This window comes from Rhinatrema bivittatum, chromosome 2 (genome assembly GCF_901001135.1).
Source record: "Rhinatrema bivittatum chromosome 2, aRhiBiv1.1, whole genome shotgun sequence".
Lineage (NCBI taxonomy): Eukaryota > Metazoa > Chordata > Amphibia > Gymnophiona > Rhinatrematidae > Rhinatrema > Rhinatrema bivittatum.
Genome location: NC_042616.1, coordinates 730,921,118 through 730,946,614, shown reverse-complemented (window position 1 = coordinate 730,946,614; position 25,497 = coordinate 730,921,118). Strand labels below are relative to the sequence as shown.

Here is a 25,497-nt window from a genome sequence, read left to right as displayed (position 1 = left end):
GAAATATCATCAAACAGGCCTAGAACAGTATTTCTCAGGGACTGCCCGGTCATTCAAGTTTTCAGGATATCCACTATGAATATGCATGAGATAAATTTGCAAATTATAGAGGCAGTAAATGCAAATTTATCATAGGCAAATTCATTGTGAATATCTTGAAAACCAGACTAGCCATGCAGTCCTGAGGACCGAGATTAAAACCACTGGTGATTAGGAAGTACAAAATATGAATAGACGAAACTTTTTTCTATTCAGTACAGTAAAACCTCATTACAATATCACTATGTAGAAAAACATGCAATGGGATTTCTATATACGTCTGGTGAAAGATGTAATTGTCTCTCAATTGTTATTGGTGTATATAAGGTGAAAAAATTACAACCAAATCACAATGATATATCAATAATGAGTTCTTAATAAAGAGATGTCATAATGATATTTCTATTGCATTTTTTAGAAAAATACTAAAATAATTTTTCAACATTCTAAAGTTTGCAAAACAAATTATACATTGAAATACATTTTGTAAACATATCTTCATGCAATAGCTTTAGAAGTCAGGATCCCGTTATTACAGTAACATTAGAAAATATGAAAAAGAAGTGTGAAGGAGTTCTAAACTTATATCCCTGCTTCCATGAGCTTGCCATTTGTTCAGAATTTGGACAGGGGTAGAACAACTCTCAGCCAAGAGCATAATCAAAGGAGGAAAATGTGTCTGTGAAACAGAACAATGGATGGGAACTTACCTTGTTTCCAAAATTTTGGCTGAGGGTACTGTGTAGTCAGAAGACTAGATGTGAAGCAATGAGATTTTGAATGCCATTTTATTTGGCACGTAGGTAACTCAGAAGTAACCTTTACTAGGGATGTGAATCGTTTTTCAACGATTAAAATTATCGTCCGATAATGTTTATATCGTCTTAAATCGTTATAGAACACGATACAATAGAAATTCTAACGATTTATCGTTAAAAATCGTTAAATCGTGTTAGTGCGCACTAACTCGAGTTAGTGCGCACTAACTCCCCGTTAGTGCGCACTAACTCGATTTAGTGCGCACTAACTGAAAATGATACAAATAAACACTTTCCAGGTCACTGAAGGTCAGTTAGGAATGAATATGTGTTCCTATTGGCTGGCTGCCCTCTTATCTATTGATGTTACCAAGGTTACCACTGAGGTGATGGTTGGGGGGATGGGAAATGGAACTGGAAACTAACGAACACCAACAGAAAATGAAACAAAGTGTTCACACTTCCCAGGTCAGTAAAGGTCACTTAGGAATGAATATGTATGTATGTATTCCTATTGGCTGGCTGTGCTCTTATCTATTGATGTTACCAATATGGTTGGGGGGATGTGAAATGGAAACAGTTGGAAGCTTGACAAAAAAAGTAATGTAATGATCAGCACTCACGTGACTAGAACTTGTTTGTTTATTATTTTTGTTAGCAGGCACCTGAAATGCTAGTGCATGTTGAATTTGCCAATCACTGTGCATTTTAGAAAGGTGGTCCTGGCTGGAACTGTACACAGTTCAAATATATGTAATTGATTGTTGGTAAGTGTATTTTTTAAGTAGCCACACTGGCACCAGTATGTTTACTTTTCCTCCTACTTAACTCACTAGCTCAGCTTTGTAAGAAGGGCTTCTCTGCTTGTGTGTTGTTTTTGTTTGGTGTGAGGAGAGCAGAAACATCAGATCTTTATTCAATCTACTACAGTCATCTCTTACAGTGCCCTATCCCTATTAATACCAGGAGTGTTGTGATCTTCCTGCACACAGTGCCCTAACACTGATACCAGTCTGAGACAGCTCCCTCCCTGCATTACTAGTGAGAGGCTGGCTTCACAGACAGGGGGGAGCTGCCTGACCCTCACTCCTGACTTCCCCCATGTCCCAGCTAGTGAATGGTGTGTGGGTGAGGGGGGGGGGGGGAGGATGGTGAAGTCTGAGACAGCTCCCTCCCTGCATTACTAGTGAGAGGCTGGCTTCACAGACAGGGGGGAGCTGCCTGACCCTCACTCCTGACTTCCCCCATGTCCCAGCTAGTGAATGGTGTGTGGGTGGGGGGGGGGGGGGAGGATGGTGAAGTCTGAGACAGCTCCCTCCCTGCATTACTAGTGAGAGGCTGGCTTCACAGACAGGGGGGAGCTGCCTGACCCTCACTCCTGACTTCCCCCATGTCCCAGCTAGTGAATGGTTTGTGGGTGAGGGGGGGGGGGGAGGATGGTGAAGTCTGAGACAGCTCCCTCCCTGCATTACTAGTGAGAGGCTGGCTTCACAGACAGGGGGGAGCTGCCTGACCCTCACTCCTGACTTCCCCCATGTCCCAGCTAGTGAATGGTGTGTGGGTGAGGGGGGGGGGGGAGGATGGTGAAGTCTGAGACAGCTCCCTCCCTGTATTACTAGTGAGAGGCTGGCTTCACAGACAGGGGGGAGCTGCCTGACCCTCACTCCTGACTTCCCCCATGTCCCAGCTAGTGAATGGTGTGTGGGTGAGGGGGGGGGGGGAGGATGGTGAAGTCTGAGACAGCTCCCTCCCTGCATTACTAGTGAGAGGCTGGCTTCACAGACAGGGGGGAGCTGCCTGACCCTCACTCCTGACTTCCCCCATGTCCCAGCTAGTGAATGGTGTGTGGGTGAGGGGGGGGGGAGGATGGTGAAGTCTGAGACAGCTCCCTCCCTGCATTACTAGTGAGAGGCTGGCTTCACAGACAGGGGGGAGCTGCCTGACCCTCACTCCTGACTTCCCCCATGTCCCAGCTAGTGAATGGTGTGTGGGTGAGGGGGGGGGGGAGGATGGTGAAGTCTGAGACAGCTCCCTCCCTGCATTACTAGTGAGAGGCTGGCTTCACAGACAGGGGGGAGCTGCCTGACCCTCACTCCTGACTTCCCCCATGTCCCAGCTAGTGAATGGTGTGTGGGTGAGGGGGGGGGGGGAGGATGGTGAAGTCTGAGACAGCTCCCTCCCTGCATTACTAGTGAGAGGCTGGCTTCACAGACAGGGGGGAGCTGCCTGACCCTCACTCCTGACTTCCCCCATGTCCCAGCTAGTGAATGGTGTGTGGGTGAGGGGGAGGGGAGGATGGTGAAGTCTGAGACAGCTCCCTCCCTGCATTACTAGTGAGAGGCTGGCTTCACAGACAGGGGGAGCTGCCTGACCCTCAGTCCTGACTTCCCCCATGTCCCAGCTAGTGAATGGTGTGTGGGTGAGGGGGGGGGGAGGATGGTGAAGTCTGAGACAGCTCCCTCCCTGCATTACTAGTGAGAGGCTGGCTTCACAGACAGGGGGGAGCTGCCTGACCCTCACTCCTGACTTCCCCCATGTCCCAGCTGGTGAATGGTGTGTGGGTGAGGGGGGGGGGGGGGAGGATGGTGAAGTCTGAGACAGCTCCCTCCCTGCATTACTAGTGAGAGGCTGGCTTCACAGATAGGGGGGAGCTGCCTGACCCTCACTCCTGACTTCCCCCATGTCCCAGCTAGTGAATGGTGTGTGGGTGAGGGGGGGGGGGGAGGATGGTGAAGTCTGAGACAGCTCCCTCCCTGCATTACTAGTGAGAGGCTGGCTTCACAGACAGGGGGGAGCTGCCTGACCCTCACTCCTGACTTCCCCCATGTCCCAGCTAGTGAATGGTGTGTGGGTGAGGGGGGGGGGGGGGGTGGATGGTGAAGTCTGAGACAGCTCCCTCCCTGCATTACTAGTGAGAGGCTGGCTTCACAGACAGGGGGGAGCTGCCTGACCCTCACTCCTGACTTCCCCCATGTCCCAGCTAGTGAATGGTGTGTGGGTGAGGGGGGGGGGGGGAGGATGGTGAAGTCTGAGACAGCTCCCTCCCTGTATTACTAGTGAGAGGCTGGCTTCACAGACAGGGGGGAGCTGCCTGACCCTCACTCCTGACTTCCCCCATGTCCCAGCTAGTGAATGGTGTGTGGGTGAGGGGGGGGGAGGATGGTGAAGTCTGAGACAGCTCCCTCCCTGCATTACTAGTGAGAGGCTGGCTTCACAGACAGGGGGGAGCTGCCTGACCCTCACTCCTGACTTCCCCCATGTCCCAGCTAGTGAATGGTGTGTGGGTGAGGGGGGGGGGGAGGATGGTGAAGTCTGAGACAGCTCCCTCCCTGCATTACTAGTGAGAGGCTGGCTTCACAGACAGGGGGGAGCTGCCTGACCCTCACTCCTGACTTCCCCCATGTCCCAGCTAGTGAATGGTGTGTGGGTGAGGGGGGGGGGGGAGGATAGTGAAGTCTGAGACAGCTCCCTCCCTGCATTACTAGTGAGAGGCTGGCTTCACAGACAGGGGGGAGCTGCCTGACCCTCACTCCTGACTTCCCCCATGTCCCAGCTAGTGAATGGTGTGTGGGTGAGGGGGGGGGGGAGGATGGTGAAGTCTGAGACAGCTCCCTCCCTGCATTACTAGTGAGAGGCTGGCTTCACAGACAGGGGGGAGCTGCCTGACCCTCACTCCTGACTTCCCCCATGTCCCAGCTAGTGAATGGTGTGTGGGTGAGGGGGGGGGGGGAGGATGGTGAAGTCTGAGACAGCTCCCTCCCTGCATTACTAGTGAGAGGCTGGCTTCACAGACAGGGGGGAGCTGCCTGACCCTCACTCCTGACTTCCCCCATGTCCCAGCTAGTGAATGGTGTGTGGGTGAGGGGGGGGGGGGGAGGATGGTGAAGTCTGAGACAGCTCCCTCCCTGCATTACTAGTGAGAGGCTGGCTTCACAGACAGGGGGGAGCTGCCTGACCCTCACTCCTGACTTCCCCCATGTCCCAGCTAGTGAATGGTGTGTGGGTGAGGGGGAGGGGAGGATGGTGAAGTCTGAGACAGCTCCCTCCCTGCATTACTAGTGAGAGGCTGGCTTCACAGACAGGGGGGAGCTGCCTGACCCTCACTCCTGACTTCCCCCATGTCCCAGCTAGTGAATGGTGTGTGGGTGAGGGGAGGGGGGGGGAGGATGGTGAAGTCTGAGACAGCTCCCTCCCTGCATTACTAGTGAGAGGCTGGCTTCACAGACAGGGGGGAGCTGCCTGACCCTCACTCCTGACTTCCCCCATGTCCCAGTTAGTGAATGGTGTGTGGGTGAGGGGGGGGGAGGATGGTGAAGTCTGAGACAGCTCCCTCCCTGCATTACTAGTGAGAGGCTGGCTTCACAGATAGGGGGGAGCTGCCTGACCCTCACTCCTGACTTCCCCCATGTCCCAGCTAGTGAATGGTGTGTGGGTGAGGGGGGGGGGAGGATGGTGAAGTCTGAGACAGCTCCCTCCCTGCATTACTAGTGAGAGGCTGGCTTCACAGACAGGGGGGAGCTGCCTGACCCTCACTCCTGACTTCCCCCATGTCCCAGCTAGTGAATGGTGTGTGGGTGAGGGGGGGGGGAGGATGGTGAAGTCTGAGACAGCTCCCTCCCTGCATTACTAGTGAGAGGCTGGCTTCACAGACAGGGGGGAGCTGCCTGACCCTCACTCCTGACTTCCCCCATGTCCCAGCTAGTGAATGGTGTGTGGGTGAGGGGGGGGGGTGGATGGTGAAGTCTGAGACAGCTCCCTCCCTGCATTACTAGTGAGAGGCTGGCTTCACAGACAGGGGGGAGCTGCCTGACCCTCACTCCTGACTTCCCCCATGTCCCAGCTAGTGAATGGTGTGTGGGTGAGGGGGGGGGGAGGATGGTGAAGTCTGAGACAGCTCCCTCCCTGCATTACTAGTGAGAGGCTGGCTTCACAGACAGGGGGGAGCTGCCTGACCCTCACTCCTGACTTCCCCCATGTCCCAGCTAGTGAATGGTGTGTGGGTGAGGGGGGGGGGGAGGATGGTGAAGTCTGAGACAGCTCCCTCCCTGCATTACTAGTGAGAGGCTGGCTTCGCAGACAGGGGGGAGCTGCCTGACCCTCACTCCTGACTTCCCCCATGTCCCAGCTAGTGAATGGTGTGTGGGTGAGGGGGGGGGGGGGAGGATGGTGAAGTCTGAGACAGCTCCCTCCCTGCATTACTAGTGAGAGGCTGGCTTCACAGACAGGGGGGAGCTGCCTGACCCTCACTCCTGACTTCCCCCATGTCCCAGCTAGTGAATGGTGTGTGGGTGAGGGGGGGGGGTGGATGGTGAAGTCTGAGACAGCTCCCTCCCTGCATTACTAGTGAGAGGCTGGCTTCACAGACAGGGGGGAGCTGCCTGACCCTCACTCCTGACTTCCCCCATGTCCCAGCTAGTGAATGGTGTGTGGGTAAGGGGGGGGGGGGGGAGAATGGTGAAGTCTGAGACAGCTCCCTCCCTGCATTACTAGTGAGAGGCTGGCTTCACAGACAGGGGGGAGCTGCCTGACCCTCACTCCTCCGGGGTATTGTGATCTTCCTGCACACAGTGCCCTATCCCTGATACCAGGGGTGTTGTGATCTTCCTGCATGCAGTGCCCTATCCCTATTAATACCAGGAGTGTTGTGATCTTCCTGCGTGCAGTGCCCTATCCCTGATATCGGGATGTGTGCAAGAAGATCACAACACCCCCGGTATCAGGAATAGGGCACTGTGTGCAGGAAGATCACAACACCCCCAGTATCAGGAATAGGGCACTGTGTGCAGGAAGATCACAACACCCCTGGTATTAGGGATAGGGCACTGTGTGCAGGAAGATCACAACACTCCTGGTATTAATAGGGATAGGGCACTGTGTGCAGGAAGATCACAATACCCCTGGTATCAGGGTTAGGGCACAAGTTCTAGTCACATTGACTGATCACATTACTTGTTTTGTCAAGCTACCAACTGTTTCCATTTCCCATCCCCCATATACTGTCAGTAGGAAACTTGGTAACATGAATAAATAAGAGGGCAGCCAATAGGAATACATATTCATTCCTAAACTGACCTTAACTGACCTGAAAAGTGTCAAATTGTATCATTTCAGTTAGTGCGCACTAACTTCCAGTTAGTGCGCACTAACTCCCGTTAGTGCGCACTAACTCGAGTTAGTGCGCACTAATCGGAAAAAACGATTTTTAACGATTTTTTAACTAAAAAATCGTGCCTAAGACGATTTTCTTGCCCTGCCACACGATTTCTATCGTTAAGACGATATGGAAAACGATTCACATCCCTAACCTTTACTGGATCCAGGACCATGGATAGCTGCCTCCAAGCTGGTCAGAGAGTTCAGTAAAATGTCACATATTGTGAACCAATAAGATCCCCCATTTTCTGAGCCAGTGAGTTACAAAGGCTTTTTCAGGCAGCCAGAACGTATCTATCTGTATGACCTTTATGCATAGATAAACAAACCAATTGAGTCTGGCTCCTAAGAGATGATGTCATACAGCATTCACTGATGGGATGCCTAGCATAGAAAGCTATGTAGGACTGTGATTTTGGCAGTGAAAGGTCAGTCCACGGCAGACCTAGTTCTAGCCTATAGAGGGAACTAACTCTGAGTCATCCCCCAGAAGCAAGGCACCTCAGCTAGGAGGAGTGCTGAGATATACCCAGAGAAACTGGTGCAAAGAAAGAGTCAGGAATCTGAACTGCCAATTGAAATGCTGAGATATTAGGGGAGTGGAAGAGGAAACACCTCATAGGCTAGATTCCCTGGCCCCCAACAAAAATCTACATGGTAGCATACAAGCTCAAGGGTTAAAGCCAGATGGGCAGATCCAGCCTGAGAAAAATGCTCATCCAAAATCTTAAAGGAAGGATGCATCCACACTATTCAGGGTTGGGTTTGTACTCAGGGTTGGGTTTGAGGGGGGGATAGGTTGGGGGGGAGGGCAATTTTACATACACCGTCAGAAATATGAACAGCAAAGTTCACATCACTAAAGCTTTTCTGTCATTTGGAGCGATGAAAGGTATCTACCTAGCTTGATGTATTCAAGTACATTAAGCTAGGTAGGGAGTACATTGTTCAAATCATCCCTTTTTTTACTTTTCATCGCTCCAAATGACAGAAAGTCTTCAGTGCTATATACTTTGATGTTCGTACCTCTGACTGTGTATGTAAAACCACCCCCCCAACCTACTCCACCCCCAAACCCCACCCCGAGTTAAAAGTGTCCCCTCTTACAGCAAGTTACATATTGCTCTCTACAGAAGTCCTCTCTCTCTCTTTCTCTCTAACTCACACAATACTTTTCAGTCAGTAATGTGCCTGTGGTAGATTAATGAGAATGCAATAAAAAATTATTGCTTGTGTGATAAATTTATCACAGCTTGTGGAAACTACCTATGCGATGCGAGAACAAGGAAATTAGCACTACCATGCTCCCTTTTTATCGCGGGCGCTGTTTCCACTATATTTATACCATTTTGATAAATCTAAGCCCAAGTTAGCCTCTAGGTCATTTCACTAGTACAAGTGGGGGGTGGGAGTTTGGATTGATTGTTGCACACTGTTATTGTTTATGTTATTTCAATACAAACTGCTATTCTCAAAAATTGTTTTTTGTCCTTATGAATATTTTGTTTATATTCTGATGTGCTTTTATGTTTATTCATTGATTTAAAGCAGGTCAGCCCCTGTCACATGGAAGGAGCACAAGATGGCACCGGCCATCCATTTCTCTTACCATGTGACAGGGGCCAATGGCACCGGTAGCCCCTGTGACATAGTAAGGGCAAAGGCTATCGGCGCCATTTTGAATACTGGCAGCCGATGGCCCGAGTGCAGGAGATTGCTCCAGGACCCCCGCTGGACCACCAGGGACTTTTGGCAAGTCTTGGGGGGGGGGGTCAGGAGGGTGGGGGTTTATTTGTTAGTGATACGTTGTATTCGTGGGGGTTCGCCATACGTTTCGTGACCCCCCACGAATACAACGAATATGGCATATACGTTGTGGATTGCCAATATGTTGCAAATGAATGCACACCCCTAGTGTTTTCTCTGCTTTGGGAGCCAGTAGATTTGAGTCTGGGAGGTATACTCTGGGGCTGGAAAATGTAGGCATGGAGATTCATTTATCCCTAGTTTTATCTAGCATCCCGCAACTCACATCCAATCCTCCCCTACATCTGGGACAGGTGGGGATTTCTTGTGTTATATTTCCCTCCCTTGGCAGCAGTTCATCTATTTTATCTGAGGGGGATTGCTACAGAAGGAATAATTTTGAAAACAGACTAATGTTTCACAATTCAAAGCTTCTTCTGGTAAATGGTAACTATTTATTTACTGGAATTATATTTTTAAAAAAAACTGCAACAGACCTGCAAAAAATATGTACCAGGTTGTAAAAGAATAAACCAAGCATTCACAACTAAATATATCTGTTTCTTTACAAAGGAGACCCAGATACATCGAAAGTGAACAGGGTTTTCAGATTTACTTTGCTACTGCTTAACATTTTAAGCATGCTGTCTTTGTGCTTTTACAAAGTGGACTGTTTTTTTTTTTTCAACACATAAATCAGATTTCCTCCCATAAAGGAATTTGTGTTTCCATTCTGCCATCTTTCTCTGAAAGACCTTTGCATTACTGCGCTATCACTGCTTACACGGACTTAACTTCCTGAGATGATACAGTAAGCCGCAGATCTGCATCATGAAAGCTTGTTCACATAAGGATTTACTTAAAAAAAAAGTATTCATCCTAAAGAATCACTATAAAATCTTGTCAAGCCCACTCCATTATAAAGGAAATTAACTATGCGAATACGTACGCTAATGCATATAAATGTGATAGTGAATGCTCATTTGTTTCTTATGTTTAGACAGGAAAAGCATTTCTAATGTGTTATCTGCACTCTTGAGCATAGATACAGTACATATCCAATGGAGTTATTATTGAAATCCTGTTGCATATCTTATATGTTTCAAAACTGTTTTTTTTCCCAGGTTGGGTCTATAACCAAAGCAGGATAGCGTACTCATTAAGAAAGCAAAAACACTACCCGTTTTGATAAGTAATACTGCTTTATTTATCTTTTGGCATAACTGCTTTTTCAACTGCACTTCATTTTTACCCTTCAAAGAGATTATAGTTTTAAAACAACTTGTTGAAGAAATCTGGTGAATGAGATAACAACAATGTATGATATGCTATAGCAAAATGGCAGAATTAGGACACTGTTTTTACAGAAATCTTGGGCAATTAATTAAACCAGTCTGGTAGTCTTCAGAAATGAGCAAACAAAATCGTGCCAGTGACAATGTGCTCCAGCAGAAACAAAGCCCAGAAATTCTCGATCTGTGACAGAGTATGAAAATTAGATATCGTAGAAGAAAATGCACTTTCCATCCCCTGCGCTGGTAAAAGCACCTGAAGACAATGGAAGCTTACAAACTTTGCCTTGGTTTGCATCCTGTTGATTTTGCAAGGGGACAAGCTGTTTAAGGCACAGTGTCACAACATTATTTTCTTGGACTGTAGGTCTCAACCCCATGTCCTGAATAATTTGGGAGAAATGAAAGTGAAATTGGAAATAAACAGTGTTCTAACTCGTTGCAACAACTTGTACATTTATTATAAAGAGAATCAAGTGAATGCTAAATTAAGATTAAAAAAGAGAGCCATTTCCTACCTAGAATATATATCCCTATACCTTCCACATCTCCCTCATACATTGCATTTGACCTGAATGATTAAAAAAAACAAACTGTAAACTGTTTTTAATTACTGCATTATCATAGAATTGAAATATATATATCTGGTATTTTGTAACAAGGCACTGGAGGAAATGCTAAATGTGTTAGAGGTACAATTGGTTGTGTTTCCAGATACTAGTCTGCAGTTTTTATTGCCTTTCCCTTGTGAAAAACAAAATCCAATCTATCTGAGGATATTTTAACATTAAAAGTATGTTCATAAAAAAGCCATAATTTTTGTTTCCTTAGGAGGTTGCATGCACTTGGGGAAATATCAGTTTTATAAACAGTGCCTAATCATGCCACAGATAAAAAGGAACATGTTCAAAGGGATTTAGGACCCATGCACTAAAACATGTGCTAAATATTTGTTAGGATAAGAGTGTTTTAAATGTGCATGCTGAAACACCACATAACTTGTGATACACTAATATGGGTATTGAAGGTACTAAAATTAAGCCTCAGTAGCTTCTGCATGCTTTTAATGTGCATGCTAATATAAAAGGAAGAATGTATATGTACTCAGAGGCACATACAAGCTAGACAAGCAGCATGGGCCTGGTAAACTGAGCATGCTCACTGCATATTTCCTCATGACTCCGCTTTTTTTTTTTTTAAACTGTACCAAAATAAGCCTGGCACACAGGACTGTCAGTGACTATCAGTGCTGGGTGGAAAAGCAGGAGAAGAAAAGGCATGAAATGATAGAAAGAAAAACAGACCTAATGGACATGCCTTGGATGTCTCATCAACTGGAAGAGGAGAGAGTGCTAGAGGAGAGGGAGGGAAGAGGAGGAGGAGGGTCCCACGGAGATGGGTGAGGAATCAAAGCTAGAAGCTTTCTTAAGTTTTTCTAGGGCGGGCGAATAACCGTGCCAACGGAGCTGATACTTGAAAACTCCACTGAGCTGTTTTAGGAGAAGGCAGGATTAGAAAAGATCTGGCAGTCAAGGAGTTTAGTTGGAAAAGAATACTCTCTGAGTAACCCATCGGGACCATCAAACATCACTATCAAGACTTCAGAGGGGAATCTGAGTAAGGTCTGACAAGATCAATGCATTTTGCTGGAGGATGGGGGATGATGGAGCCTGTCCTTATTGCCTGGCATCACAGGAGCGTCACTCCACAATGCCTCTACCCCTGTCTCGGAGGGTCACCCTTCAGAGGTGGTGAGGCCAAGTTTTATTAATCATTTATTTTATTTAAATGTGCTTATTAACCATGTCCCCAGTTGTTTGGATGGAAGAGCTGCCTACTGACTATCTCTAAATTTAGCCGGTTAACTTGTCTTGGATACTTAGCGGGATTAAACACTCCAATGAACGTATTCACCAAACGTTTTCCGGGCCACACAAAGCCAGATAAAATAGACATCCAACCAGCTACGTTTGAATATAACCGTTTGGGTTTTTAAGTTATCCAGCTTTTTGTGGCTGGATTACTTGCTTACGTAACTGGATATCGTCAAAGGTATCTGGTTAAGTAGCACTGTCAAAACCTGAAGGAAAAAAAAAAAGTACTTTGCGGGCCTGCTGCCTGATTCTTACTCCCCTTCTCAATATGTCTTAACAGCATCTGCTGGACCGAGCTGCTCCCTCCGCTCCAAACCTCAACCAAATACAAACATTTATTTTTTTTGGGGGGGACACAGATCACCTCCAACTGCTTCCTTCCGGGTTTTGTAAAAAAAAATAAAAAATAAAGCCTCCCTGCCTTCCACCTTTCCCACTCTCTTCCCATCTGCAACCTAAATAACATAATACCCCCACCTTATCCACACACCCCAGATCCCAAAATATACTTCTAGAAGTGAGGAAACTTCTTACCCAATCCCAGTGCTGCCTTCCAGAGTTTTTCTGATAAGATAAGCACTGGAAGCAAAGCGACCCCCACAGCTTACAATTACAGACTTTTCACATCCCTCCCTTGTCCTCTTTTCCAGTCCTCCAACAACCTTTCCTCATCCAGCATCCAAAACTCCTCCACCTGTAACATACTATCCATGCTATTTACTAAGGCCTTCGAAAAGCAAGTGAGCTAAAAAGCTAACATTTGCTATGAAGTGCATGTTAAATTTTAGGTCTTAAGATGTATGTTTTGAATAATATGTGGAAGAGGTGATAAAATGCCATTTATTATATGCCTACTAAATCATAATCTGTAAATGGCAAAACGTATCTGGCTAAGTGCCGCTGAACCACTGAATGTGTACAAGATGCAAAAAAAGTGTGGATTTTTCAAATCTATTTTAAAAATATATTTACATGCAGAATTTAAGCAAGAATTACCTGCATAGTCCCTAATTATGTGTGCCTGTCAGCAAATTTTCTAACATTCATATGTAAAGGAAATTAACCAATTATCCGATTCCACCACCAGTTCTCCCAGTACATCTCTCGGTCATCAAGACTCTCCTGGTCCTTCAGCCTGAACGCACCACAGTTCATCCAGACCTCTCAATCAGTAGAGATGTGTATTTATTTAAAACAAATGCTGAAAATGCAATGAATTAGGCCAATTTGTTTCATTTGGGGGCTCCAAAACGAATCAGGGGTCCCAAAAATAAACAAATCTTATTCATTTCATTTGATTTAAATAAATGCATTGGGCCTAGGCCAGAGCCTCGCCAAGGGCAAAGGCCCAGGCACAATGCTGGGGCTGCAATGTTAGGCCAGAGCGCGGGCCCAGGCCCAACACTGCAGCCTGGCCCAGCAGCCAGGTTCCGACACCAGGCCCTCAGCTGGACCTACACCCCATGCTGGGGCCCACCCTGGATACTAGGTCCCAATGCCTGGGCCTCAGCCTGTGTTGGAGCGTGGGACAGGGCCCGATATTACAGCCAGACCCAGAGGCCATGTCCTGACACTGGGGCCTCAGTCAAGACCCAGGCCTGATGCTGGGGCCTGGTCTGGATGCTTGGTCCCAATACCTGGGCCTTGGCCTAGGCTGCAGCCCAGGTCCAGATACAACATCATAGCCTGGCCCAGAGGCCAGGTCTCAACACAAGGGCCTCAGCCCAGACCCAGGCCTGATGCTGGGGGCCGACCCGGAGGCTGGGTCCCAACACTTGGGCCTTGATCTAGGCTGGAGCCCGAATCGAGGCCTCATAGCACAGCCTGGCCCAGAAGGAAGGTCCTGATACCTGGGCTTCAACTTATCAGGCCCAGGGCCAGGCTTGAAGCCCAGGCCTTGGTGCAGGTCTGATATCCTCTTCTTTTCTTATTCAACTGATGCCAACTGTTGGGGTCATGTTGAGCATGTATCTAGGTGAAGGCCCTGGCTTCAGGACCTAGCCTCTGGGCTGGCCTACAGTGTTGGGCCTGGGTCTGGGCTCTGGCCAAGGCCCAGGCATAGGGACCTAGACTGGCCACTTCTGCGGATACACAATGGATTAAGTAAGTTTGTTTGTGAACTTGGAGGGAACTTTCTTTCCGCCCCCCCACCTTCCCCTCCCTTCCCCTACCTAACCCGCCCCCCAGCCCTACCTAACCCCCCCCCCCCCCCGACCTTTATTTTTCAAGTTGCGCCTGCCTCTGGGCAGGCGTAGGTTGCGCGCAACGGCCAAGTGCTGGCACGCGATCCCCCAGCCTAGGGGCCTTACGGAGGCCTCTGGCCATGCCCCCGCCCTTCCCCACCCCTGCACCACCCCTTTTTTCAAGCCCCAGGACAAACGCGCGTCGCCGGGCCTATGCAAAATAGGTTCGGCACACATAGGGCTTTTAAAATCTGCCCCTTAGAGAATAGCCACTGCTATTATTGCCATTAGTAGCATGGGATTCTTTTTAATGTTTGAGTTCTTGCCAGTTACTCGCATCCTGGATTGGCCACTGTTGGTGACAGGATACTGGGCTTGATGGATCTCTGGTCTGACCCAGTATACCAACTTCTTATGTTCTCATTTTTTTACTCAAAGAGTTGAATCAGAATTAAAATTAAATTTATACTCGGTGATTTGAAATGTCCTATGTGATCCTTCTCTTGAAAAGTCTGGGGACCCCTGCCCTAGAGGAAAGGTAGGATGGGGAGATATGACAGATAAATGGAAAAAGAGGTATCAATGCAGAGGAGATGGTTTTCATTCAATGTGAAAGCTATTCTGGAATGAAGGGTCATGGAGTGAGGATGAAAGGGGGAAGACTGAGGAATAACCTAAGGAAGTATTTCTTTACAGAAAGGGTGATGGATGCATGTAACAGCCTTCCAGTGGTGGTGATGAAGACAACAGCAGTATCTGAATTCAGGAAAGCACGGAACAAGCACAGGGGATCTTTGAAGGAGTGTTAAGGATTGTACAGCTGAGCAGTTGTGTGGATGGGCAGAGTAACTAGGCCATATGGTCTTTTGCTGCCATCATGTTTCAATGTACATCTGCTTTAAAAACCTGTGGGTGTGTGCAAAACCCTGAGCAGCACTGATGCACAAAGTTACACAGGAGCAGGTGCTACTTTGTGCTTGTGAATTTAAATGTGTACTTTTTAAAATCAAAAAAATATGTGCAAATCGCAATCCCACCCCAACTCCACTCCCAGAATGCCTATTTAGTATGCGTGCAAAAATATACACTAAATCATGTTTGGTGTGTACTTGTACTACTTATATATACATACCCAGTGCCCACTGGAGCTATTTTCAAAGAGCCAGTCACGGCCATAAAAAGGGGTTTAATGGACATAGCTACCTTTGAAAATGATTTCCTATACTTCTTTTAAAAATGAAATAGGAAAAGTGTGTGGGAGTGGGAACGTAAAGTTTCACAATTAGGAAAACGAAGGTCTTGATAATGTTCAAATACTGCAGACTTAACTGTGCTTTGTAATCTTATGATCAAGCTTCCAGTGCAAACAGATCTGCTTCTTAGCTGGAAGTCTATGCATTTTACTTGCATGTGCTGTGAAAAGTACAGTGGAGAGTTCAATAAAGAACAGAGTCACAGTTCAAACTTGATTGCATTTTGGAAATAAATGGTACTCTTACAAGAATCATGAGCCCTACATATATCTCTTTCCTGCCAAAACTTTCACTTGCACTTATTATTTATGAAATCAGAGCCTGGGCAATGTCATGCAGACCTTTGCTGATAAACTCTAATTAAGATTAAGACAAGCCTTTTGGATAGGATCCAATCATTAGCAAACACGATAAACAAAATACTCCCCACTTGTCAACCAGAAGTAATTCAGTATCAAACAGTATTATCTGTTGCTAGGTTACAGGGCCGATAAAACTTCAATTATCTTTTATAGACATACCTATAAGTGTGTTAGAAAGATGTATTTAACATACTAGATGCATTCACTTTATGCATATTATCCACAAATCATAGCATCTCAAAAATAGAAAAAAATAGGGGGGAGGTGAGATATTAAAAAGCCATTGAAATGGATAACTCACAAGTTATCCGTCTAAATTGATTATACTGTATTTTGAGCCTCTTATCCAGCCAAATTATAGACAGATATGTTGTTATCTGGTTATAATTTAGCTGGATATAAAAGGGGCGTTTTTGGGAGTGTTCCAGAGAGGAGTCCCGTTATGCGGCTAACTTAGCTGAATATCGGGTGTATCCGGCTAAGTTATCCGCATAACTTTAGATTTGCTTGGAATCGTATACCTCCATTGTAGTAGCCATTTTGGTGGGTTGCATGTTGAGCCCCTTAGGGCCTTGGCAACTCAGGTGGGAGGGAGTCAGGCAATAGGCCATGATGTTTTTTTTTTTTTTTTTTTAATGAAACCTAACTTAACCAGATATATTCTTTTTGAATATGTTTAAAGTTACCTGGCTATGGTTAATTGGAGAACTTAAAGCGAGTGTATTCAGTAGCACGTTTGTCCCGCTGAATATACAAGACAAGTTAATCAGTAATCTTAGCTGGATAACTTGTCCTCTAAACGGTCTACTGAATATTGACCTTAGGGCTTACGGTTGTATATTATGTTGCAAAATCTTATGCCTTCAATTGCTCTTAGTTCATTAAAATGACTGATAGACATTTGCTCAGGAAAAAAAAAGGAAGAGAATTCTAGCAAATTGCACTACTTTTATTAAATTGTAGAATATACATGTAAGCCCTGACTAGCAGACCCTGATAGAAAGTCCCAGAGGCCATATCTCAAACTTAGTATTTACTCCAAATCTCCCCATAGCAATTGTAAGATCTGAGTGGTCTGGATTCCCTGTGCAGGGGGAAAGAAAACATTCAAGGTCCTGTACATTGTATCACTTAAGTCCCAATTCAGTGATGATAACATTGCTGAGGAGCGTAAAAGTCTATATGCAGGAAAAACACACTTGATACTGACTTGGTTTCCAACATTATTTTAACTGAAATGTTTGAATTGATAAGCATTGTCTTTATAGCTATTTGGATCATTTATCAATGTTACAAATGAGATTCTTAATAAATTTGTGACTTCTTAAACTCTTGTTTATATTTAAGATGGTAAAGCCAATTTATTCAGTTTTTAATCTTGTGTTTCTCCCATCCATTTTCACAGTCATTTAACTCCTACCTCTCCATGCTATCTTCTCACACTACTTAGTCTCCTCATAATACTTGAATGTCAACAGAATATAACATAGAAATGATGGCAGAAAAGGACCAGTGGACCCTCTAGTCTGCCCAGGAAGTTTAAAGGGATGTGCATTCGTTTACAATGAAATAGGAAATAAAGACGATATTTCCTATTTTGTTGCATTTCGGAAGCCAGACAAAAATGAAAGGAAAACCCATGAAATTTTGTGTGGTTTTCCTATTGTTTTTTTTGGGGGGGGAGAAAGGGCACACTTAAAAAATACCCAAAAACCCCAAACCCAGCCCACCCTTCAAAGATATTTTTAAATTCTGGTGTCACCTCACAGTAGCAGCAGCACAAACACCTTTCACTGCCAGGCACATTGTGAACTAACCCAAAATCCCACAAAAAAAGACACTCAAAATCTATACTGCAATCCCATCATAACATAACAGTAATAACACCAAGGACTCGAACAACAATAACCCTACCTGTGAAAAAGCAAGGGTAAATATTACACTGGGTCCTAGAATACCAACACATCACCTACTGAGGAAACAAACTCGATTGCTATAGATCCCTATACAGACACTACATGCTAGCAGAATCTCTCATCATGATCACACACACAGAGCAGAGACAGACTCTCACCAAATACAGAATACAAAATAAAGGAGCACAAATTAGACAAAAACTGAAATGAAAACTCCAAGAAGCCAGACTCCGAGTATTAACAATAGAAAAACAGAACCACCATTCCTCATAAAACAAATAAAATCAAGAAACATAAAGCATCAGTTATAATAGTAAAACCATACTAATAAAAGAATATTTTAAAACTACTGATAAATAGAATTTCTATTAATTAAAATCATATACATTTTTTACAATTCCAAAACCAATAAAATATTTCAAAACAGCACATATATCAAATAACATCCAATAATTAAAACTAATAAGGAATTTAAAAAGCCTCTGCTGTCCCTTCTGTGGGAGCTCTTGATTTCCAGTCACCCTGATATTGTCGAAGATTAGGAGGTTATCCTCTCTCTCTCACACATACTCATATGTCCATTCTCTCTCACACATACACTATCACATACATACACATTCATGCTCTTATATCCACCATAATCTCTCACGCTCTCAAAGACACTGACACACTCTCAGGCTCTAAGACACTACTCTACCCCTCCACCCCCCCCCCCCCCCACACACACAAACTCTTACTCCCTTGGATTTTCTCATACACACTCATGTTCTCACACTCACTGGCGCCCTCACATACACACAAACACACACACCCAGGCAAGCTCCCAGTCATTCTCACACACACACACACACACACACACACACACACACCACTGACCCCCAGGCAGGCTCCCATTCATTTTCACACTACTTCCCTCCCCATCCCCCAGGCATGCACACATTCGTTCTCACACACATACACCCCCAGGCAGAGTCCCATTCATACACATGCACACACTAAAGGCTGACCCCCCTCTCTTTCTTTTGCCAGCAACCTCATAACCTCTCTCATTCCTCTGCTGCCACTGTCACCACTGCTGCCACATGGCTATTGGGGAGGCGCCAGTTGCTGCTACTGGCACTGAAGCCCATTCTGCTGCCTCCTCTGTGCAGGCCCTGTGAGTTTCCACTTCCTCCATACTGATCTCATACATTGTGAGATCTGTAGAGAAAGTGCTACTCTTGCACATTCCCAAAGATTACATGTGTCAATCACTAAAAAGTAATTTGTTTTTTTTACCTTTGTTGTCTGATCTTAGTTTTCTAATCGGTTGGTCACAGGCTTTTTTTTTTCCACCTTCCCTTTCTTTTTTTTTTTTGCCAATTCCTTTTATATTATCTTTATTTTCTATGTCTTTTCTCTCCATCTTCTTCCCTCAAATACACTGTCAGGTTGTCATTCTCACATGCATTTCTCTCTCACACACACACACAGGCTCTCACTGTCACATGCTTTCTCTCATACAATCATTCATACACATAGTCTCTCACTGGCACATGCTGTCTGACTCACACACACATGCTCTCTCTCACTCCCACGTGCTGTCTTGCTCAAGCACAGGCTCTCACTATCACATGCTCTCTCTCATACAATCATTCATACACACAGGGGCAGATTTTTAAAAAATACGCGAGCGCGTACTTTTGTTCGCGCACCAGGCGCGAACAAAAGTAGGTTGGATTTTAGCCGCGCGTATCTTATAAAATCCAGGGTAGCGCGCGCAAGGGGGTTCCCTCCGAGGGAACCCCTTTGCCGCGCGCCACCCTGGAAGGGGCGCCGCCCTGGAAGGGCAAAGAGAAGTTCCCTCCGAGGCCGCTCCGATTTCGGAGCGGCCTCGGAGGGAACTTCTCTTCGCCCTCCCCCCACCTTCCCCTCCCTTCCCCTACCTAACCCACCCCCCCGGCCCTATCTAACCCCCCTTACCTTTGTCGGCAAAGTTTACGCCTGCTGAAAGCCCCGCTCCATCCTCCGGTCCTGCAGGCTGGTCCGGAGGCCTCGACCACGCCCCCGGGCCGGCGCCACGCCCCCGGGCCCGCCCCCGAAACGCCGGGGCCCGCCCTCGAAACACCGCGTCATTTCGGGAATGCCCCCAGTCATGCCCCCTCCCTCCCCTTTTCGAAAGCCCCGGGACTTACGGGCGTCCCAGGGCTTTACGCGCGCCGGCGCGTGAGGGCCCTGCACGCGTAAATCCGGAAGGATTTATGCGCGCGGCCCTTTTAAAATCCGCCCCACAGTCTCTCCCTGGCACATGCTGTCTGAGTGTCACACACACATGCTCTCTCTCACTCCCACGTGCTGTCTTGCTCAAGCACAGGCTCTCACTATCACATGCTCTCTCTCATACAATCATTCATACACACAGGGGTAGATTTTTAAAAATGCGCGTTCGCGTACTTTTGTTGGCGCACCAGTCGCAAACAAAAGTACGCTGGATTTTAGTAGATACGCGCGGGATACCACTGCTCACTGCGCCCCCTAATACCCGGTGCCCTAGGCCCAGGCCTAGTTCGCCTAGTGCTTCCACCAGCCCTGCTATCTATCTATCTATCACTAATTGAGCGTTGCCAATATAGCACCAAATTTTCAAAAGATTTCAGGTGTGATCTGGAAAACTACAGATCAGTGAGACTGATTCATCATAAAGAACAAAATTACTGAACAAATCATAGTTTAATGGGAGAAAGCCAGCATGGATTTAGCTAAGGGAAGTCTTGCCTTACCAATCTGCTACACTTTTTTGAAGGTGTAAATAACATGTGAATAAAGGTGAGCCAATTGATTTAATGTATCTGGATTTCCAGACAGTGCTTGACAAAATCCCTCATGAGAGACTTCTGAGGAAGTTAAAAGGTCATGGGATAGGAGGCAATGTGGATTGGGAACTGGTTAAAAGACTGAAAGCAGAGAGTAGGGCTAATGGTCAATTTTCTCAATGGAGAAAGGTGAATAGTGGAGTACCCCCAGGGATTTGTTCTGGGACCACTGCTTTTTAACATATTTAAAAATGATCTGGAAATGGGAACAATGAGTGAGGTGATTAAATTTGCAGATGACACAAAATTATTCAAAGTTGTCAATTCACAAGAGGATTGTGAATAATTGCAAGATGATCTTGCAAGACTGGGAGACTGGGCATGAAAATGGCAGATGACATTTAATATGGACAAGTGAAAAGTGATGCATTTAAAGAAGAGCAATCTAAATAAAATATAGCTACAAAATGCAAGGTTCCACATAAGAAGTCACCACTCAGGAAAAGTGGATAATATGTTGAAATGTTCTACTCACTGTGTGGTGGCAGCCAAGAAAGCAAATAGAATTCTAGGCATTATTAGGAAAGGAATAGAAAATAATATAGAGAATATCATATTGCATCTGTATTGCTCCATACTGCAATCACATTATAAAAACATAAGAACATATGATATGCTATATTAGGACAGACCAAGGGTCCATCAAGCCCAGTAGCCAGTCTCCAACATTGGCCAATTCAAGTCACAAGTACCTGTCAAGAATCCAAGCATTAAATAAATCCCATGCTACTAATGCCGGCAACAAGCAGTGACTATTCCCTATTGATTAATAGCAGTTTATGGACTTCTCCGGGAACGTATCCAAACCTTTTTTAAACCCAGCTATACCAGCTGCCTTAACCACATCTTCTAGCAAAGAATTCCAGAGCATAATTGTGTGTTGAGTGAAAAAGAATTTTCTCTGATTTGTTTTAAATGTGCTACTTGTTAACTTCATGGCATGCCCCCTAATCCTTGTATTATCCGAAAGAGTAAATAACTGTCATATTTACCCATTCAAGTCCTTTCTTGATTTTGTAGACCTCTATCATATCCCCCCTCAACCGTTTCTTCTCCAAGCTGAAAAGCCCTAATCCCTTTAGCCTTTCCTCATAGGGGAGCCATTCCATGCCCTTTATCATTTTGGTCGCCCTTCTCTGTATATTTTTCATTGCAACTATATCTTTTTTGAAATGAAACAAGCAGAACTGCACACAGTTTTCAAGGTGTGGTCTAATCATTGAACAATACACCCTCTGTTTTATTTGCCATTCCCTTCCTAATAATTCCTAATATTCTGTTTGCTTTTTTTGACTGTCACAGTACACTGAGCCAATGATTTCAATGTAAAATCAACTATGACACCCAGATCTTTTTCATGGATGGTAAATACTAAAATGGAATCTAACATTGTGTAGCTACAGCATAGGTTATTTTTCCCCATATGCAACACTTTGCACTTGTCCATATGGATGCCCACATTTCCAGTCTCGCAAGGTCCTCCTGCAATTTATCACAATCTGCTCGTGATTTAACTACTCTGAATAATTTTGTGTCATCTGCAAATTTGATCACCTCACTCATCGTACCCCTTCATAGATCATTTATAAATATATTAAAAAGCACTGGTCCAAGAATAGATCCCTGAGGCACGCCGCTGTTTACCTTTTTCTATTGTGAAAACAGACCATTTAATCCTACTCTCTGTTTCCTGTCCTTTATTCAATTTGCAATCCACAAAATGACATCTCCTCCTATCCCATGACTTTTTAGTTTTCTTAGAAGCCTCTCATGAGGGACTTTGTCAAACATCTTTTTAAAATCCAAATACACCACATCTACCGCTACAACTTTATCCATATGCTTATTCACCCCCTTCAAAAGAAATGTAGCAGATTTATGAGGCAATTCATGCTAGCTGTGTCCCATTAAATCATGTCTATCTATATGTTCTGTGATTTTATTCTTCATAATCTTTTCCAAAATTTTTCCCAGCACTGAAGTCAGGCTCAAATGTCTCTAGTTTTCTGGAATTTTTCTGAAATTTATATATGGGGGTTACATTGTCCACCTTCCAGTCTTCAGGTACAACGGATGATATTAATAATAGGTCACAGATTACTTGTAAAAGGTCTGAAATGTTTTCAGAACCTTGGGATCTATACCATCCAGTCCAATTGATTTGCTACTCTTCAGTTTGACAGTCTGCCTACTACATCTTCCAGATTCACATTGATTGGATCAGTTCATCTGAATCATCACCCTTGAAAATTGTTTTCAGAACAGGTATCTCCCCAACATCCTCCTAAGTATAAACAGCAAAGCAAAGAATTCATTTAGTATTTCTATGATGGCCTTACCTTCCCTAAGTAATCCCTTGATCATCTAATGGTCCAACTGACTCCCTCTTAGGCTTCCTGCTTCGGATATATTTTAAAAAGTTGTATTATTAATTTTTGCCTCTATGGCCAACTTCTTTCAAATTCTCTTTTAGTCTCTCTTATAAGTGTTTTACATTTAACTTGCCAATATTTATGCTTGTTCCTATTTTCTTCAGAAGGATCCTTCTTGCAATTTTTGAAGGAAGATTTTTTTTGGTTAAAATATCCTCTTTCACCTCACCTTTTAACCATACTGGTAATTATTTGGCCTTCCTTCCACCTTTCTTAATGCATGGAATACATCCGGACTGAGCTTCTAAGATGATATTTTTTAACAATATCCTCACCTGTTGCACACTCTTAACCTTTGTAGTTGCACTTTACAGTTTTTTTCTAACTATTTTTCTCATTTTATCAGAGTTTCCCTTTTTGAAAGTTTAGTGCTAGAGCCATGGATTTACTTATTGTCCCCTTTCCATTAATTAATTCAAATTTGATCATGTTATGATCACTATTGCCAATAGTGAAAATAGAAATAATTAGAGCAGTCGGACAGTCTCATCATCCTGAGGCTGGGAAACATCACAACACATCATAACATCACAGCATGTAGGAGCTACGTCAGTGATAGAAGTTGTTCAAATCACTGCTCCCAATGGTGGGAATGTTTTTGCTGCTGAACTGTTTCTATTGACATGTTTGTCCCTGACTCCCTTGTCACTGTGTTGGGTGAAATAGATGAAGGCATGGTGCTTGGTGAAGCTGGGGCTTCAGGAAGTCCTTCCATTGTGGATTCAAATAGAATAGACACAGAGGGCCTCATTTTCTAAAGTATCGCAGGCCTGCGATACTTTAGAAAATCGCGCTAACGGGGGGGGGGGGGGCGGAAGCGGGGGGGTGGTCCGGCAGCGATCGCACCGCCATGGTGCGATCGCTGCCGGCATCGCGCCCAATAACTACACCATAGAAGGTGTTAGTTATTTGGCGCGGAAATAGAGAGCGAAAAGGGCCTTACCTTTCTGCTGTTGCGCGCCGTCCTCGCGGAGTTGACCCAGGTGACGCCCCTGACTTCCTCCTCTTCCGGGCCGACTCCGCCCCGATTCAGCTAGCGCAGACCTGCGCTACTTTCGCTAAGCTATCGCAGGCTTGCGCTAACAGCGCAAGCCTGCGATAGCTTGGAAAATGAGGCCCAGATAGTCAGTGATTTACTTTTTGCTAGGCCTCAGGTGGCAACTCTGGCGACATGATGCATGTATCAAAATGGATAGGTCATGTTTTGGGGGTGTTTTCTACACTTCAAGTCCAGGTTAATACCAGAGCCATGCTTGGGTACAGCATACGACTAAACCAATTCAAACTGTTGTAGTTAGACTATTGGCTAGAGCAGCAGGCTTAGAGGCTAGAAAGCCAGGATTCAAACCATGTGACATTGGGGCAAGTCATTTCATCTGCCATTGCTTCACATATAAACTTAGATTGTATGTTCTTTGCAGAAGGGAAATACCTACTATATCTGAAAGGTAACTTGCCTTGAGCTTGGGTTTAGAAAGGCAAGTAAACAATCCAAGTAGGTCACAAATTTGTGTGTTTGTGATTCAATTCTAATTAAGGATAAGCTAACGGTCCATTTTAAGAGAGCTAAGATCAGGGTAGGAGACCTAACTTGCATTTTTCTCCACTTTTCTAAACTCTTCTCTGGTGTCCATAGGAGATACGCTCAAGATATATTACAAAGAAGGTTTAAACATTCATGCAAGTCTGTTCCATTGGTTTGGGCAGCTGGTGAACAAGAAGAGAAGGACAGTTGTAAAGGAATGATGTCTCAACAGATAATTTAGGCCTTATGATGTTTTAGGAAAATTCACAACAGGTTATAACTTCTAGAGAACTCTTTTAGTCACCTTTATACAGGAAATAATTGGAATTTGACATCGTAATTTTAGTTTTTATTTACAATGTTCACTTTCTCTGCTATGAAATATTAATGTTTCCTGATTTTTGTAAGATTTTTTCTAGCAAATGGCAGAAGGTTCTCTTTCTTCCTTGTAATACTACACTTACACCAAATTATTTTTGGATACCTAGATCATCTGGAATCCACTTGAGTTGTTATGTAGGGATTGTAACAGACAGTAATAGTAATTGACTCCATGGCCTATATGCATTCTGGTTATTTGCCTTGTTTGTTGGATAACATGCTCTGATTTATTCTGTTATTTTTGTTTTATTGGATTCTCCATATAGAGATATATCTTAAACATGTTAGCTCTCTTGGCTAGTTTGTGTTTTGCTTTTCATGAAGTGTGATTGTATCTAACATGCTTTACTGTGCTTCTTTTCAAGATAATGCTTGATATAATTTTGTAAATTTAAAAATAGATAATAAAAGAATGAGTTTCTAAAAATTCAAAGCATTTCACTTGAGAGAAAAAACACATACAGTATGCTGCTTGCCCATTGTGGGGGCAATTTTCAAAACTATATAGGCAAATGTGATTTATATAAGCAATGACTTTAGAAAATTGTCCTATGAATATAAAATCCATGTCATGCTGATCACGCCATTTGTTACTCTTATTGTTTGTGTCTCTTATCTGTTCATATACTAGTTGTATGTAAAAACAGAGGCTATCTGAAATTACAATTAACTGAGAGAGGTGAAGTTTTTGAGGTGGTATGCATACAAATGTAATATACTATCATAGCTGT

The 25,497-nt window shown here is 44.7% G+C and overlaps 1 protein-coding gene across 3 annotated transcripts in view; it reads right to left on the bottom strand.

Moving 5' to 3' along the window:
* Positions 1 to 25,497, bottom strand: part of ZFPM2 (zinc finger protein, FOG family member 2) — a 1,143,438-nt gene that overhangs the window by 10,624 nt on the left and 1,107,317 nt on the right. The window lies entirely within an intron of this gene.